The sequence below is a fragment of the Numenius arquata genome, chromosome 15 (assembly GCF_964106895.1).
Source record: "Numenius arquata chromosome 15, bNumArq3.hap1.1, whole genome shotgun sequence".
Lineage (NCBI taxonomy): Eukaryota > Metazoa > Chordata > Aves > Charadriiformes > Scolopacidae > Numenius > Numenius arquata.
The window spans coordinates 8,281,583-8,287,582 of record NC_133590.1 but is presented as its reverse complement, the minus strand read 5'-3'; positions in this window follow the sequence as shown (position 1 = coordinate 8,287,582).

The window sequence follows — 6,000 nt, the reverse complement described above, 5'->3', positions numbered from 1 at the left end:
ATGGCTTGTTAATTAATGACTAACTACCAAACTGCCCTAACAGGTTAATGGGGTGAGGGGAGCAGAAATGCTGTCCCCTGTGCTCCTTTGCATGAGCTCTTTTCCAATGCTGGAAAAGCCAGGCTGAGGACAACAGGATGGGAGGCGAGCAGGGCATGGTTCTGTGGAGCCACCATCAGCTGGAGCTGGGGCTCTGCAGCCTTTTCATCATGGTGCCCACACCAGCAGCACCTGCAGACCCCCCACCGGCCACTTCAGCTGGAGTTACTCGGTGGGTGTTTGTCCTGCCTCACCTGCCGTAATGGCCTCTCTAAACCTCCTTGCTGAGCACTGTGTGGTGACAGTGTCCTGGCTATGTCCTACCTGGAGGAGCAGGAACCTGCTGTGAACTTCCAGAGAGGCCGGCAGTTTGAGATCTGGCACCCACTCTTGGGTCCGTGAGCTCTGCAAGGGTTCTGGGTGGAACAGCGCAGGAAATCCAGTGGCCCACATTAACCTGGTTTCCACACACACCAAGCCCAACCAAAGGGACAGCTGCCCTCCGCTTGGCTGCTGTCACGGCCTGATTCGTGCCACTGCGGTCAAATAGTCTGCAGGAGCTGCCACTGATCCCCTCTCACCTGTGAATGAAACCAAAAGCTCTGGAAAAGAACTGAGGGACACCATCAGACTCATAAAACACCTCGTCCACAAAGGGATCCAAATCAAGTAATTTTCTTCTGTTGACAGCTCTCTTCTTTCTTCCTTTTTTCTCTCTCCTTGTTAATCCTTGGAGGAGCTGGAGGCTGGAGGCTTGGAGGCTAATTTAGGCTGGAGGCGCTTGCATGAAAATCAGGGTCCAAGCCAAAGGCAGAGAAAGGCTGCGTGTGCATCTCTAATAAATCTGATAGTGGCAGAGTGTGCTGGAGTGAATGAAGATCTGAGAGGGTTGCACACTGCACCAGCTGTGGAATGCGATGCTTCATCAATTAGGGAATTACACAGTGGCAGAAGTAAATGATGAGTGACTTCAGTTGAAGCCAGCAGGTATTTGGGCTCTCATGTCCCTGTTTGGTGCCTTCCAGTTTGCTCCCGTGATGCTCATTCAAACGAGCAGCCCGATTCCTGTGCCTGCTGGGGACAGCAAACATCTTACCTCTGCCTGCTACAGATTTGGCCGTGACCCTGGGCTGTTCATTGGGAAGCGCTAAGAACAAACACAAGGAGGCAAAGGTGAGCAGGAGCCCATCAGGCAGGACGGCCGCTTGCCGAGATCACAGAATGGTAGGGGTTGGAAGGGACCTTCAGAGATCATCTAGTCCAACCCTGCTGCCAAAGCAGGATCACCTAGAGCTGGTTGGACAGGAATGCATCCTGACCGGTTTTGAATATCTCCAGAGAAGGAGACTCCACACTCTCTCTGGGCAGCCTGTTCCAGTGCTCCAGTACCCTCAAGGTAAAGAAGCTTTTCCTCATGTTGAGATGGAATTTCCCGTGTTCCAGTTTGTGCCTGTTGCCCCTTGTCCTGTCACTAACACCACTGAGAAGAGTCTGTCCCTATGCTCTTTGACACTTGCCCTTTAGATATTGATAAGCATTGATGAGGTCCACTCTCAGTCTTCTCCAGGTTAAACAGACCCAGGTCTCTCAGCCTTTCCTCAAAGAGAGGTGTTCCAGTCCTTTGATCATCTTTGTAGGCCTCTGCTGGACTCTCTCCAGTAGTTTCCTGTCCTTCTTGTACTGGGGAGCCCAGAGCTGGTCACAATACCCCAGATGTGGCCTCACCAGGGCAGAGTAGAGGGGGAGGATGACCTCCCTTGACCTGTTGGCCACAGTCTTTTTAATGCAGCCCAGGAGACCATTGGCCACCTTGGCCACATTGCTGGCTCGCGGTCAACTTGTTGTCCACCAGGACTCCCAGGGCCCCCCCCTGCAGAGATTAAGAACTATGGTTCAGGTCACCCCCCAGGTACCCCTTGAAGTTGCGACTTTTCTTTTCTTTACCCTTCTTTGCTGTTCTGATGTGGTGCCGCATTCCTGGGGACGCGGCTGCGTGTGGGTCCCCAGTAGGGAGAAGAGCGGTGACCACAACCACCCACAGGCGCAGTCATCCTCATCCTCCCGTCTCCTCGCTGCGGTGCCCGAACACCCCCCCGCTATTCCCAGCCTCGCCATCGGCAGCAGCAGCAGCAGCGAGTGCCATTTGCAGGACTTAAACGAGACAAAGACAAATGGATGGAAAGTCCCAGGGTGCCAGGACCACGGAGCGGTGGATGTTCCACCACAGAGCCAGAGAGACCAGACAGATATTTACTCAGAGTTATTTCAGTGCTTTAGCTGACCTTGAAGAGCAGGTACCGCTGCCACTTGTCTGATGCTACAGAATAACCTTAAGCTGATATTTTTTTTTTTTGAATCACCAAATATAGCAAAAATATATTTCCAGCACAGAACTCCAGTTTTACTGTCTTTGACTTGATTTTTTTTTTTTTTTCCTACCCTCAGTCTCTCTTGCTGTTTATAACTATTCCTCGTGACTCAGTTTTCCTTCCTCTCTGTTCTCCCCCCCTCCAGCTGCCTTTCCACTACTGGGGATTTCTCAGAAACGTTATGCTGCCAGAATTCACCTTTATTCATAGAAATAGGAGCACAAGGACATTCACTTGGAAGCAAAATGACAACTGAGAAGAACGACGTGGGTGTTGGACATGGAATAAGGTAGAAGAAAGGCAAATTGGAAGGCAGAAGGCCAGAATTCCTGGAGGGCATTTAATTAGTTCGATGGCATTTAGCATGCAAACGAGGTTAGTTTGGCAAATTGAGTCCTGGTGCGGAATACGCAACTGATCAGTAGGGCTGACTTGAAAACATGGGCTCCTCCTGGGTGAAAATACTGTGTCACCTTCATGGCTGCTGGTGGCAGTATCCTTCTAACAGCCCTTGGGGAGGCATAAATCATGTGTTTAAGCTGTGTTTTGTAGGCACGGACAGAAACAGATTTCATGGGAAAACTTAGAGAGACAGGAAAAAAGATGGCTGTAGCTCTCTTGAAGGGCACGGTGGTGACTCGCTGTGGTCAGCTGGCTTTCAGGAGGATGTTCTGTGGCGTTTTGATGCCCGTTCTGCTGTGCAAAACCTGCAGCGCAAACAGCAGCGGGCATTGCCGGGCTGCGTGCCGTCTGCTTTCCTCCCCATCCCTGCACCCTCCATCTCCATCGCTGCTTCATGTATACCCCTGGCCTGTCCATCGAATGGTCACTTCACCAAATTTACCTCTCCTGTCAGTGACTTGGGAGCTGGGAGTTTCAGGTGGGGGTTCCCCAGCCGGGAATTTGCACGGGAACTGGTCAGTGGACGTGCCCCTGTGCTCGTACCCCACGGCTGCTGAGCTTTGCCGGTTTTCACGTGTCTGCACAGCACAGACACGCCGGGATGGATGCCCTGGAGCTGGTCCACACACGGATTTAGGATGTTCAAGTGCCCAGAAATCCTGGGCAACCGTACAGGATCCTTTCAGTCTGCCAGAACAACATTTCCAGGTGGGAAAGGACATGTTTGAGAAACGCAAACACATAGTGGGCCTTTTCCAAATGGGTTTCATAGCGTGCAACTAATAATTCAGCGCTTTTCACAGAAAAGTGAGGGCAGACAAGGCACATGCTCTAACTCTTCCTAGCTTTTTTACCCTTGTCTCATTTTTCTTCTGGGATTACAAGAGATGGAGGCTCAGATTGATTTGTTTTTCTCTTCTGGAGCAAGGTCTTGGGGATTTCGCTTGTACAAGGAACTTCTGTCCCGAGGAGAAAGGTCAGAGTCCTTTTTGCTTTGGGTTTTTGTGTTTGGGTTTTTTTGTGCATGTTGTTTTTCCAGTTCCCAGGGCCAGTGGAGACAGGCCTGCACCATGCCGTGGTGGTTCCGGGTAGATGCTGTCTAGAGCAGAGCTAAAGCAGAAGCGGGGTCCTAGGAGAGATGGTCTCCATCTCTAGCTGTTTGGCCAATCCATGCTCTAACACTGCTGAAAGAGGCAGCAGCATCCTTAGTGATCATGGCAACAGCTGTCTCAGATTTTCAGGCTACAATTACAAACCATGTAATTATCCTACAGCACTGCCCGGGATTATATACACTTAAAACTGCATTTATACAGCAGCAGTTAGTCTGGCACGATCAGCATTGATGGCTTCTGTTGCTGCAAGTGTCAGGGCCAGAGGTGGAGCAGGCGTGTGGGTGGCTCATCTGCTCTCTGGCCACCTGGGAACCGCTCGCCGGACTTTGTTCTTGGCTCTTATCTCCTTTAACCAGCTTTGTCAACTCCATTTCCTCACAATGATGGAAGAACTGAACCAAATCAGGTAGAAGACTCTAAGAAGACCTTGCAGACTGGTCCCGTACAGAGGGTTTGCTTGTTTTGGTGAGTTCTGGTTTGAGTTCTTCAGGGAAGAGACCCCCTGGGCTGGTGGCCTGTGATTAGGGCTCTGGAGCAACTCTTGAATGATGATAAGAGCAAACATTATCATAGGACACGGACCTGTTGGAATGGGTCCACGAAAATGATCAGAGGGCCGGAGCACCTCTCCTATGAAGACAGGCTGAGAGAGTTGGGGTTCAGCCTGGAGAGGAGAAGCCTCTGGGGAGACCTTATAATGGCCTTCCAGTACCTGAAGGGGGCCTACAGGAGAGATGGGGAGGGACTCTTGATCAGGGAGCGGAGCGATAGGACGAGGGGTAATGGTTTTAAACTGAAAGACGGTACATTTAGACTAGATATTAGGAAGAAATTCTTTGCTGTGAGGATGGTGAGGCACTGGAAGAGGTTGCCCAGGGAAGTTGTGGATGCCCCATCCCTGGAGGTGTTTAAGGCCAGGCTGGATGGGGCTTTGAGCAACCTGGTCTGGTGGGAGGTGTCCCTGCCTGGGGCAGGGGGTTGGAACTCGATGATCTTTAAGGTCCCTTTCAACTCTAACCATTCTGTGATTTTAAACCACAAGACCAGCACCACTGATAGCCATGGTCCTGGCGTGTCCACTGAGTGCTTAACTTCACCCTCCAGTGCTGGCTTATAAAAGAACCCAGTTCCCTGGCACAGAGTGACCTGGGCACCCCAGGAGGGAAAACTAACAGGGCCAGACACTTGCTGCTGCATGTCCAGTCCCGCTCCTACCGCAGTGGCTTGGTTGCCCCTGAAGAGCTGGTCCTGCTGTGAGATGGCAGTGGGAGGGCTGGTCCCCGAGCAGCTGTTAGCAGCAAGCGAAGGGCTCCCGGCCGCTGAGTACCCTCCCCGTTTCTCTTCAGGTGTTTTTGCTGAATGAAAGATTTGTATCAACCTTGGCTGGCCTCTCCTTTTCTTTAAATGATGCAATAAATTAGAAAGTGATAAGGGACCAGAGGGAACATTTAAAATTCCAGTGGTGTTTCTAGGAACTGCCCAGCACACTCCAAGTTCCTCGCAGGAGGGAAGTGGCTGGCTACGGCAAGGCACATACGTGGGACGGCTGTTCCTCCCTGGGAAACAAACCAAGAAAGCCCTCAGAACACCTCAGGTTACATTGTCAGCTCCCCAGAGATGAAGGTAGATGGTCCCGTGGTGAAGGCTTTCTGCAGAAGGTGAGTACGCTCTCTTTCTAGTCCCTGAACCGGCAAAGGGAGCACCAGCAAGGAAGTACCCTTGTAGATATTAGTATTTTTCCTAATGGGGCCTGAAGTACTGGACAGATCAATTTGCCTGAGGAGATTTCTACAGACCCTGCTCGGTGCAGCTCTCCGTGAGCAGCGCACAGACGGGGTGAGCCAGTTCCCTCCAGGGAAGGGGGAGCATCACCTGATGTTCACTCGTGATGGTGCTGTCTGAAGGGCGACTGAGGGTAAGCTGCATTTCTGCAGGGCACTGAGGATGGCTTCTCCCTTAGCACTGAATGGGCACATCAGCGTCTCTCCATAGCACGGGGCATTGGGGAACCGAGCCCCCGACACCTGTAGAGCACAAGTCTGTTGGAGGTGTTTCCAGCAGATGTTCTGGGAGGG